Raw genomic sequence first — 13,090 nt, 5'->3', positions numbered from 1 at the left:
TTCAGATTATTGTTCTCATCTTGAGTGCTATTCGCAGAATGCTTCAGTCGATGTAATCTCCGACCTTCTTTAGGTGTATCTTGTCAAACTCAGGAATCCTTTTATTGTTCTCGGGAATCTGTACAGAAACGGTATAAGAATAACGCTCAATAAGAGAACAGTAGTCCAAATGCAAATTATCAATCCTCATCTAAAAAAATCAGAAACATAATATTATAGAAGTCTATTGAAAAAGATCAGCTTTTATAGGCTTTGCATTTTTTGTTAGGATCACTGTGTAGCACCTGGCCAGTGAAGGAGAAATCCTTCTTGACTGAGACAATTTCTATTTTTCGTTTCAATCCAGAGTGCCGCTTTTTGAGGAACTGAATTTTTCCAAAATTGACCTTGTATCTAACTTTGCTCTCGTGGGGAGGCAAGTAAATAGAATCTTAATTATTATTATTATTATTATTATTAGTAGTAGTAGTAGTAGTAGTAGTAGTAGTAGTTACTACTACTATTACTACTACTACTACTACTAATAATAATAATAATAATAAGTATTAGAAATCAGGGGAGACTTGCTGTCACTCAGACTCCAGAGAACGCCACAAGTTGTTTTCAAAGAGAAATTTTTCATGATAGCCTGTGTGACTACTCCTAGTGAGTAAATAATATTTTAATTTTTCATTGGAACATCTTCATAGAATTACCGCAAGAATGTTATTTACCTGTATTTTCGCAAAGACTAGATGTAACACAAGGCCGATTCAACCAGAGCAAGCAGTCTCCCACCCCCACCCTCACACCTAAATGTTCGAACCTCGGTATTCTTGGTAAGGGCACCTACCTCGATAAACAAGCAATAAACCTATCTTTCCCGAAAGGAAGAGGCAAAGCCTGGGAGTTAGTTTCCTGGTAAGGTCAAGAACATTCAAATGATCCCAATACTGGCATAAATATCCAGTCATAAGAATCGATCTCACAAAAAAGTTTGCAAAAATTTCCGCCGGATTTCCTCGTCGAATTTATTTCAGCCAATCAAAATACGTCTTTGAAGTGACGTCATTACAAACTCTGCATTCTACAAGTCGAAGAACGGGGAATCACAAACATTCACGTTTCTTTTCGCATCAGAAAAACGTGCACTTGCCCGACGTTTCTTTAGCTACGCATTGCATCCCAGATCGAACACATAAACTGTTTTACTTGCTGTGTTTGTTTCTGTTTTCTGATGTTTCTTTGAAATTCAGGAAAAGAAAGATATTTGCAAGAAGAAACGACAAATAATTTGAAATTCGACACCCGGCGTACAGTGTTGTGTTGCCACCCCCCAAAAAAACGTGCGTAAAAAACAAAAAAGAAATCCATTCGTTTGTTGTTGCAGAAGACGAAATGTGTACATTTTGTTGGTGAGTTTGTGTTTTTGTTTTTTCTTAATAATATTCGAACAGCTACGAAAGTTTTGTAGTTTAATTTTTTTTCTAGTTTACTTTTTTTACGTTTAAAATGCATTTTGTTTTTGTTTACAAAACAGCAACTAAATACACACGAAAATGCCAAAGTGAATTTATAAAATCACTTACGTTTTTTTTTTTACATATTAAAATAATATAATAATAATAATAAAATATAGTTAAATAAATTCACGATAAAAAATGTAAATCCAATATTTACATTTTTAAACTTTAAAATTATAAAAATAACATTGTTTATTTCGTGTTCAATTGTACAATAGGGACAGTCGAAATATCTCTTCGTTTCGGTTGTTTTTAGCTCACATCTGCTTGTGTTTCTCGCCTACATGTAACTTTGAATACGGCATAATCACGTTGACCTACCAGTTCTCGTCAGATCATTGAAGTTAAGTAACGTTGAGCCTGGCTAGTACCAGATGGGTGACCATTTGGGAATTCTAGGCGCTGTATCTTCGTTTATATCGGCATTGTTTCCGGTCGTCTGAACCTGGTATTTAACAACACTGACCCAGGAGAGGTGTGATTAGAGACAGCGCCAGCGCCACTCTTGTCACAAAACTTTCACGCGCAGGCACCATTACAGTGGATATCGATAGTCTGTCAAGACTGAAAGAAGCAACTATATGTAACTTTGATAAGTGCACACTGCACATTTAAGGATTAAAAAAAATGACTATTAATCGAATAATCAAGGTACTTGTGCAGTTTACAAATCGTGCTATTTTTAGATAGGATTTTAAAGTTAAATTCAATTTTTACGGTATCTTTCGTTTATTAAATTGTTAGTCGAAAGTACAAAATATTTACAAAACAACTCCCTTCCCATTATTAAAAATGGGTTTCTAAATAATAACGTTATTATTTCAGACCGGTGCCTTCTCTGTGCTATTTAATAAAAAAATTTAAAAAAATTAAAAAATTGTAAACATTTCTATATTTTGAATTATTTTTTTCTCTAATCATTCCACCTGGCAATATTGTCTTCTCCAAGACAATATCGTCGTTTTGTATTAAATCAATACAGGAATCGCGATTGATTTCTCCAAATTATTTCATCCCCTCCCCAATACCGATTATCTATCAGTACGTTTAGAGGACGATTCTATAAATAAATAAATAAAATCTATCCAAATTTTTATTCTCACAACGTTTTGACCGATGTAACCTCCAATCTTTTTCAGGTGCGTTTTTTGGACTCTGGAATCTTTATGTCCCTAGCCCATTTATTTGCTCTCCCCAAGAAAGCCAAGTTAGGCACAAGGTGTTTTTTTCTTTTTTTTTTTTTTTATTATTATTATGATTATTATTATGGGAGTGGAAGTATCCCATACCATAAAACGGGCACTCTGGATAAGACAGGACAGATACTACACTATTGTTATCTTAGAAGACCAGTTCGAACTGGAACTTTAATAAATTGCCCAGTTCGATTATAAAGATTCTCAAGTTCAACAAAACACACCAGAAACGCCGTGAGAATGAAATACAAGATGAGAGTAGTAGTCCAAATAATCCGAATTATCAATCCTCATCTAAAAAATTCCGAAACACTAACTTTAAACTAAAGTTTTTTGGAGAATGAAAAAAAAAAAAAAAAAATTGACACTCTTCCTTGAACTTTTTGGATAGGAGCAAAGTCTGGTATCCGAGTCTTCTTTTCTGTCTTCGGTCGGTAAAAGAGAAATCATTCTAGACTGAGGCAATTTTAATTTTTTTATCCTGATTCAGAATACTCCCCACTTTTTTTTTTTTTTTTTTTTTTTTTTTTTTTTTTGAGAAGTAGAGGTCTGGATTCGTCCCCTCACCCCCTACATTTAAAACTGATCTTGTGAGTAACTGTACCCTTATGGGGAGGCAAGTAAATAAAGAGACTCGGGGTTATTTTAAAACAACTAAGTTATATATACTTTTTTTTATTGTAATAAGTAATCTATCTATAAATCTATAAAAGTGAAATTGTCTGTGTGTGTACATTTCCCTACCCAACTACTCTGTCAATTTTCAATCTACAGACTCGAGATTTGACATAAAGGGTATTGAGATTTGGGAAAATCTTTTCAATTAGTTCTCGGCCAGAAATTTGGCTGTCAATGTTCAATGATTTGGCCTTTGAAAACTCTACCAAACTCCTTCGCCAATTTTAGGTCTAAACACTTGAAATTTTAGATGTAAGTTACTTGGACATGGATCAAACTTTTTAATTTGAGTCCAAAACAAATGTTAAGGAGTCAAAATTGGGGTCAAAGTTTTAAAAAAAATTTGACCTCTGCAATCTCTAATAAATTACTTAGCCAATTTTTGGTCTAAATATTTGAAATTTTATATAAAGTGTATTCAGACATGCAGCAAACTTTTTAATCAGTTTTTGGACGAAAATTTGTCTGCCAAGTGGTCAAAGTTGAAAGAGTTGACCTTTGCAGACTTTAGTAAACTCCTCCGCCAATTTTGGGTTTAAACACGTAGAATTTTAGATGTAGGTTACCTGGACACGAGTCAAACTTTTTAATATATATATATATATATATATATATATATATATATATATATATATATATGCACATAAAGTTATGAACAGTACATAGGACGAGAGAAAAGCCGGGCTAAACTGCTAGTTACAAGTAAATGTTTATTTTCTTTTTATATACTATTTTTCTATTTTTTCAATAGAAATCATGAAAAAGTAAATTTTTACATCCTTTCCACCCCAACACTCGCATTTAAAATGATGACTTTAATAGGTTTTCAGGTCTGCTAAACACGAATGTCTCATTCAAATTTGGGACAGACATGTAGTTTTCTGGATATTAAGACATTTTCCCAATGTTTTACTTAATAACTGTCAGTGGCGTTCACCATTCTTAACATAGGGAGGAGGAGGTGTTTTGTAACATGCATGCGCATTAGTTCAAGTAGGGGAAAAAAACATGGCAACAAGTGAAGACATAATGTATTACGTTGGATAATAAAGATCTTAATATCAAGAAAACTATTTATTTGTCCAAAATTTAAATGTGATATTCGTTTTCAGTAGGCACAGCCAAAAGGCCGTGCCTACGGAAGGCGGGAGTAAGTATTTTTTGATGGAGTCTCTCTTTAAAAATCTACCAAAAATGAAGTAATTATCCAATCAATGCGAAATTTTCACCGATTATTAAGTAAAGAATGGTGTACTTTTTTTTCATAATCTATATATATATATATATATATATATATATATATATATATATATATATATATATATATATTTATTTATTTTTTTTTGCCTACAACCCCCCCCCCCGTCTTTATTTGGTTACAAATATGTTTAGAATAATCAGTTGAAACCGAACAAAATATATTGTATTGTGTGGAGGGTGAGGATTGTAGATAAAAAAAACAACCATGCACGTATCAGATTTTAAGGTTGAAAATCCGAATTTTGAATGTGTTTAATTTTTCATCCATTGTGTTTTGAAGTATGAATTTCGTTGACTATATTAATAATAATTATTCTTTCAGATTAGCAAATATATGTGTGTGTGTGTGTGTGTGTGTGTGTGTGTGTGTGTGTGTGTGTGTGTATATTTTTATGAAAAACACTAGTTTTAAATCTTTGAAAAATAAATTACTTTTTAGTGAATCCAATATTGCTAATATATATTAAATAGAAAATGCTTCATAGAATCGATACCAAAAAAGAAAGAATCGATAAATAGTTGTGCATTTTGCTAAAAATACGATAATTTCTTTCAGCAATTTGTCGGTATGCCTCACCTATGGTAGACCATATGGCATACAAACACATTTTCATACAGTCGTTATCTTCCCCTTTTCCTTTTTTCTGTGACGTGCTTGATTTAGTTTAAAGTGTGGGGGACTTGCATCTACCACACTCTCTCGTCTAGAAGCACTTGGTCCTGATGGCAAGACAGGGTCAAGACGACCAATCGTAGTACTAGATGCAGAAGTTATCTCTAACACATACCTCGCCTAGCATTCCCAAAATGATCACCCATCTGGTACTGGCCAGCCTCATCGTTGCTTAACTTCGAGGGTCATGTAAGGAACAAATACATATGTATCGCTTATGAAAAAAGAATGAAATCCTTATAAGGTGATTCTTGACTTAATCGTCGATACAAACATTAAAAATACATGGAAATTTACAGAATTAAATAAACTTCATTTAGTCCTGTAAAGGCTACCGTAGTTTCTTCCTAACTATCATTAAATTTTGGATATCTGTATGTGACCATCTATGGAGTGAGATAAGATTGAATTATTTCAAATTCAGGTCTTTATGTAATAATAGTTTTGCATATTCTTACAGCAAATCATCCTAAATCTTATTTAGACAAAAAAAAAAGAAAATTAATGGATTCAAAGATATTTTTTTAAAATATTTAAATGTTAACCATCGAGACAAAAATGTGAGTGGATGGTGATTTTTTTTTTTTTTTTTTTTTTTTTTTATTAAAAAATTTAATTTTCTATTAAAAATAGTAAAAAAGGTTTTATATTAATCTGCTTTTCATATGATAAAATTCAGGCTTTTATTTTTCTGGAAAAAAAAATTGCTCAAGAATAATGGATTTTAATAGATTTTAATTCGTTTTTTTAAAAAAAGACTTTGTTTCTCTTTCACTTTTTTGTTTTTTCTTCCATTCTTTTTTTTTTTTACCGTGCCTAGTTTTTAGCATACCTGAAAACCTTAAAAAGTCATTTTAAAGGCGAGTGTTGAGGTAGAAAGTAAAAAAAAAAAAAAAAAAAATACCTATGAAAAAAAAAATGATTTCAAACTGTAATAAGTTTTGGAATAATATTCAACGTCAATTTTTAGGATTCTCTGATTCCCCCAAAATATCCTTAAGTTGAAAAAGTTTACCTTTCCAGGTTTGCCTTTTTGAGAAAAGCTTATTTTATTGCTAATTGCTTTAAGTGCCCATATCGGAAAATGCTGATAGGGCTGCCGAAACACTTATTGTAGGCCAGTGTGCCCTTCCTTTAGTGCTTTGATTCTTAGTACTTTATGACCTAGTTGAACTAATTCGTTCAGTCGTAAATACATGAATATAACAGCATAAATAAAGTGGGAATTGATTCAAACACGCCTTGTACGTATTAGTTCACTATCTGGGTAGCTGCCAGGTACCTCCAGATTGCAACAGTCCATTGCTTGCATTCAGTATGCTGCCATTTGTCTCGGAGAGTGGAGGATTTCGTTTGTCATAAACACACTTTTTTCAAATACTATGGAAAATAATCAAGGTAAGTTTATGAGATGTAAAAAATTTCCAGTAGTAGTTTAACTATTAAACTTCATAATTTTTCCAGTTTGAAGACCATCACAGTATCATTGCCCTTTTAAACTAACTAAAATTAATAATACATATTTTGTTAACCATCTACATCTTAATTCAAGTCATAAAGGATTAAATCCCACTTTCTCTACCTTGTCACATCTGCCGGCTACGGGAGGGAGATAAACAAATTTGGCTTCTAACAGGATGATAACACTTTCATTGTCAATTGAAAGCCATGTTGCTTATTCAGTAATGGAGCGGGTTGCTCCATTATCTTTGACTGTCGTGCAGCTATCAAAGAGTAATTTGTTTATGGAGTACCTCTATCTGCTAGGTCAGAATTTTATTTTTATTTTTATTTGTGTTTGTTTTTTTTGTTGTTTTTTTTAACAAAGGAGTCACCTCTTATCAAGGCCCGGAGGCCACTCAAGGATAAGGGTTAATGGGTGTACAGTAGTTAATGGGACAATATCATGGTAATCGTTAGCAGTGGAAATTTGGGATATTGGAAGTTGTTCACGTTGGACTTGAAGACGACCATATTGTTAACTAGAAAGCAGGGAAATGGAAGAGACCACAACAGATTTAGCGGCAACACATCCAGCTCTGTATATAAACAAACTGCGCTCATACTTTAATACTTTAATAAACTTCCACCATGAATTCTCAGCAGCGGACCACAGAATCTTTGGTCTCCAAACACATTTTGTCATGGACACATGTTTTTCTATAAAAGAATGCCGTGAGACCTTTTCTCAATTAACCTTATACTGATTCTAATCGTTCGCTTGCACATATTGACAAACTGTTCATCCTAGGCATTGAAATAGGGGAGAGGGGGGGGGGATGTCAATTTATCAGGTAAAAACAGGCCTTTGTAGCCATTATAATGGTGGGAGCTTGGCAAATACTCGGCAGATGGCACAATCACGCTGGCTTTGGTGCTGTGGGAGGTCATGTTTGTGATGTTCTCGACGTATGACCAAACAAAGTAGTCCACCAGGTTCAGGTCCAGGAGGAGGAGGGGGCCAGTCTGAGAAGGGTACAAAGTCATAACACTCCTTCTGAAGCCAAGCATGGGTCTCTTTGGACTTGTCTTACTGCCACACCCAGGGTCTGCCAGTGGACACCTGATTGCATCAGGGGATCACCAAACTCTTCAGCACATCCAGATACACTTTGGTGTTGACTTTCAAGCCGACTTTGAAGATGTGAGGTGGCATGATGTGGCCCTCACTTGGAGCTACACCAAAGACCTACTGTTCCCTCAAGTTCGGATTTGCATTTTGAGGGTGCTGGCAATGGTCATGTTATCATATTTTGGATTGGTAGAGAGCATGAGTTGTATAGCAGCGTATCTCTGATCTCACGCGTTGAACATTGTGTCACTTTCAGACATCGTAGAAGGCTCCTATCGCTCTTGGGACTTGTTCACGACTGGCTAACTAGTAGGTGGTCTGCACAAAAATAACCTGTTTTCATCAAATGGAACTGGAATCCTGTTGTCTTCTCTAGTCCAACAATTTTATTGTTTTACCCTGTACTGTTAAAACAAGCACAGGGATTCAACATTACAGCAATGGAACAGAGATTAGAGCTTGCTTGATTATGTGGAGCCTAATATACCTGGTGAATGAGAAAAATGAATAAAAACGCCCGTTACCATTTAACAAATGTTAAATTCACCAACAGGCTGTTGTGAATAGTGATGGGACAATTCCAATATTTTTCCCCCGATTCTATAATTATAATTACCCATTCTGTACTAAATTCCTGATGCCGATAAAATTACTGATTCCAAGAAATCTCTAAATATTTAACTATAGAATTGTTATTTTTTCCCAATTTACCATAAAATTATATGTAAAAATGTGCAGATATTTTATCAAACCTAAAAATACACTTGTGAGAGATAATCTATAGATTTAAATTTTTATTATTAGTTTAAAATCAATAAATATTTATTTCATCATTACTACAAGCAGTAGAAGATTTTGCTTTTAAACAAAATCAAATAAAAAATGACACTTAATGGAATCGTTTTTGGCATTGGAAAATAGCCACAAATTTTACTGATTCCAATACTTCAAAAAGTTCCAATTTTACCAATTCCCTATTCTAATTAATTATTCCAACACTAGTTGTGAATGAAAGAGAGGCAAACCTTGTTAACGAATAAATTATATTCATATATTTACAAACCTATGAAAGATATTGAGTGAATCCATTGTTCATTTAGAAAAGTCCTTGAGTGCAAGAAGACATGAGTGTTAGATGTATGTCTCTCTCTCTCACATTATATATATATATATATATATATATATATATATATATATATATATATATATAATGAGATTTATATTATTGATGAAAAGGAAAGAATAAGCCAGACAGATGGAGAAAGAGTAGCTTTTATAAGGTAGTAACTTTTTTTATGTTCATCACGTTTCTCCACAAGGTATGATTTTTTTTTTTTAGCCATAGTTTTATTATTGCAAACAATATAAAAATAATTTCTCTGCTATGCATTTTGTAATTAAAATTTCCTGGTCTTTTCTCTTCAGTTATTTTTTTCTCATTGTATTTTTTCTGTTGTAATTTGAGCCGTTTATGTCCATGTTTGTGAGAGATAAATCAAGACAAACTCTTCTTATGCAAACGTTGGCCATTTTTTTCTGTCAGTTATTTGTTTGTGGCATTGCCATTGTTTTTGTTCGCCTGCTGGTTATATAATTGCCTTTTCATTTTTCTATCTCATTTTTTTTTTTGTTTTTTCTTTCGCTTTTAACCCTGTCTTTCTATCCTCCATGCCCCTCTCTCTCTTTGCTTCATCTGTCACTCTGTTTCCATTCGTCTCGTCCGTCTTTCTATCTCTGTTCGTCCCCGTCTGTCTATCTCTTTCGCTTTCTCGCTCATCTACTTTTCTCTCCGTTTCACCTGCTCTCTCTCTCTCTCTCATCATCTCCTTCTCTCTCTCTCCCCCGTTCTCTCTCTCTCGTTAGCTCTCACTACACCTCTTTCATTCTGTCTACATCCTTCACTCTTTTCATTCAGCTGTCATTAAATTTCTTGTTTATTAAATGAAACCTTCCACACGTTTTATTACAACCTCTTTAACAGTCGACTATTTTTTTTTTAATTATTCCTTTAAACCCCCAAAACCAAATAAATTTCATTTTTTTTTAAATTTTATTTTATTACACTTTCTCTCACATAATCATAAACTTATGACGTGTGGCCTTTTCCTCATAAATCCTAACCTATTTCGTGTATTATATGTTCAACTTCTTTACTAAATGAAAGTAAGAACATGCATGTACCTGCAACAAAAACCAACTGGAAAGGTCACTTCTTGAGTGCACTCATCCTGAACAAACATGTCAGCTTTCATATCATCTTACTTCTTTATAATGAAGTCCATTTTCTCCTATTTTATTGATCATTATAGTTTTCAAAACAGCCATGCAAGCCAATTTCTCATGCAGAAAACATGTGTTCGTTTTGTTTCTTTCAAATTTTCTTACATTTTTTCTAGGTAGGCTGCTTCTCCCAGCACAGTCATTTAGAGTAGATTGCAGTCATTTTTACCTGCACTCTCCAACAGCCCTGGAGTCACTAGAGTTTGTTCTTAATGAGATGTTCTTTTCGTAAAATAACAGCAATTATTTTACGTTTTTCTTTTTACTATTGTCTATATAGTACCAAACTGAGTCAATAATGTCTAGTGTGGTATTAGCCCCTGTGTGACTTATGTCAGCTTCCTCTAAAGGAGGAAGTTTAAAAGGAAAATGAAATTCACAAGTGGTCCCCAGGCACATGTATAATCCGATCATGGGAAGATAACATACATAATAATGGTCACTCATTTGGTACTATCTAGATTCATACATAACATACATAATAATGGTCACTCATTTGGTACTATCTAGATCCACATTGCTTAACTTTGATCAAATGAAAACCAGTGTTTAAATGCAATTATGATATATACTACATAAGATTTTAAATTTAAACAAGCCGCGTGTGCCTGGCCCCCCTCTGCTGCTGCATGTGAAATGATACCACAAAAAATAGTGAAGAAATAATTAATGTAAGAAGGGTCAACATTGCCTTCACATTTTCGCCAAGTTTCAGAAAAATCTAATGGATGGGACAAAAGTTATCAGGTAAAAAGTGTCTTTTTTTTTTTTTGGCAATTTTGGGGCATGTGACCTCCTTTGAGCTCCTGGGAACGCCGAATCCCAGTGGAAATGGACAAAAGGTGCAGTTTCATGCCTTAAGACGTATATTTGATTCAGCACCATGGAAAACCACTATATAGACATACATATCAAGTTTTTGAGTAATATGAAAAAAAGACCTCCAAAAAGTCTTTTTTTAGCCCTAAAAGTCTTAAAGGAATGCGGACCAGGATGTTGCCAGGGTCACCCATACTGAACTTATATTAAGAACAATGGCCTCCACGTTTTGGCCAAGTTTCAGGAAACTCTAATGGATGGATCAAACGCTATGGGGCAAAAAGTGTCATTTTGGGCCATTTTTGGAGCATTTTTGAGCCCCCTGGGGACGCCAAATCCCAGTGTAAATTGATAACTGTGCAGTTTCAGGCCTTACCACATGTATATCTGAGTTGACCACTGTGAAAAACCATTATATAGTCAGACATATCAAGTTTTTGTTGAGCAATATAAAAAGAGCTACAAAATGGGACGTGTTTAGCACTAAAAGTCCCCAGGTATGTGAACCAGAAGTTTGCCAGGGTCACCCATACTGGATTTATATTAAAAACAATGGGCTCCACATTTTGACCAAATTTCAGAAAAATGTAATGGATGGATCAAAAGTTATGAGGGCAAAAGTGTCATTTTTGTCCATTTTGAGGCATTTTTGACCTCTTTTGAGCCCCTGGGGATGCAATGGGAATTTTCATAAAAAAATTTAAAAAAAATTTATTGTGCACAGTAAATTATGAAATACAATTTGTGGCAAAATTTCAGGAAAAAACTAACAGACGATTATCTGGCAATCGTCCGGAATAACGGACGCACAGATGGACGCACGAACGCCACTGAAAACATAGGTCCCTCTCCGATATAATTCATATCACAACCAAATCAAGGTTAGCTTCTAGTTCAGCAGCATATTTCAACTGGTCCCAGAGAAGTAGGTGAGAAGCAAAACCAGATTAGAGTGTGGTGGCATAGATTGATCTAATGAATAATATTCTCAGGACGATCATTGATATAGGTATCCAATAAAAGGTATACAATGAAATGTATAAATAATGATCAAAAAACACTAATTGGGTCAACTGATGTGCTTTAATGTTTCTGAAACTACTTTTGATTCAAAGGAAAAGACGAGAAAATAGGTCAATATTTTTAGTTGACCTACATCTATCAATTGTTCTAAAATGAAATGGGGACAGTTTTCCAGAAATAAAACTATTTATTTTTTTACGATTCTTGGTTTCTTTTATCTGAACGAAATGCATTGAAATTTGTGATAATTATAAGGGAAAATTTGCATCTTCTTTGAATTAGGTCGAATAATTCGAATATCAATTCTTGAGATTTGTTTCCAAGTTTTACATGTCAAATGGATGAAATGATTCCAAACGAGAGTTCACACCGAAACAACAAAAGGTTTTATTTGAGAAATTGCCCAAGTGAGATTAATGCTGACCTTTTCTCTTGTCAGCTAAAAATAAGATCAAAAAACTTTGTGGAATTAGCTTTTAACTTTCTATTTATATATCATAATTTATTTAGAAAATCTAAGATCTTGGCAAGTAATATTGAGAAGGTTGAGTTCCTTTCCCATGTTTTCTGGGATATCTCTTATTCTGACTGTTTTTTGTTTTTTTAAGTAGGGGGATATTATTCGTTTTAAATACTAAGTTATGGCTTATTACTTGTATTTAAGAGGGTTTTTTTTATCAATTTATAGTACAAGTTGCTAGATCACTTAAAAAAAAAAGTAGCATAGAATATTTTATGAGGAATTCAAAAATAATTATAAAAAAAATTAATTGTAAAAATAAAATTGATAGCAAACTTCTAGAAATTATCAGATAAAATATTTTAAAAAATTTGATCTGTATACTAATCTATAAATTATATGGAAAAATGCACGCATGAAAAGTAATATTCTTAAGATTTTATTAAACCTGGAAAAGTAAAGGACAAGAAATTCAACCTGAAAAAGTAAAGAACAAGATATTCTAGTAAAGTAAAAAATAAGAATTTTTTTAGACTTAAAATATTGCAGCTAAAAATAAAATTTGAATATTGATAAATATTTTATTTATTGTTTGCATATGTTGTTGTTTATTGTTGAGTTAGAAAG

The 13,090-nt window shown here is 33.2% G+C and overlaps 1 protein-coding gene and 1 pseudogene across 1 annotated transcript in view; both read left to right on the top strand.

Annotated features, from left to right (window-relative positions):
• Positions 1-1,038: 1,038 nt before the first annotated feature.
• LOC145283766 (solute carrier family 75 member 1-like) overlaps positions 1,039-13,090 on the top strand; it is a 115,869-nt gene continuing 103,817 nt past the window's right edge. The window contains exon 1 of the mRNA XM_080132822.1: positions 1,039-1,394. The gene's annotated coding sequence lies outside the window, so the exon portion shown is untranslated. The remainder of the gene's footprint in view (positions 1,395-13,090) is intronic.
• LOC145284138 (5S ribosomal RNA) lies at positions 1,797-1,913 on the top strand (annotated as a pseudogene).

The sequence above is a fragment of the Euprymna scolopes genome, chromosome 8, assembly GCF_053919585.1.
Source record: "Euprymna scolopes isolate OS-2025 chromosome 8, ASM5391958v1, whole genome shotgun sequence".
In the NCBI taxonomy this organism is placed as follows: Eukaryota; Metazoa; Mollusca; class Cephalopoda; order Sepiida; family Sepiolidae; genus Euprymna; species Euprymna scolopes.
The sequence above is the reverse complement of the archived record's forward strand: the minus strand, read 5'-3'. Positions and strand labels throughout refer to the sequence as shown.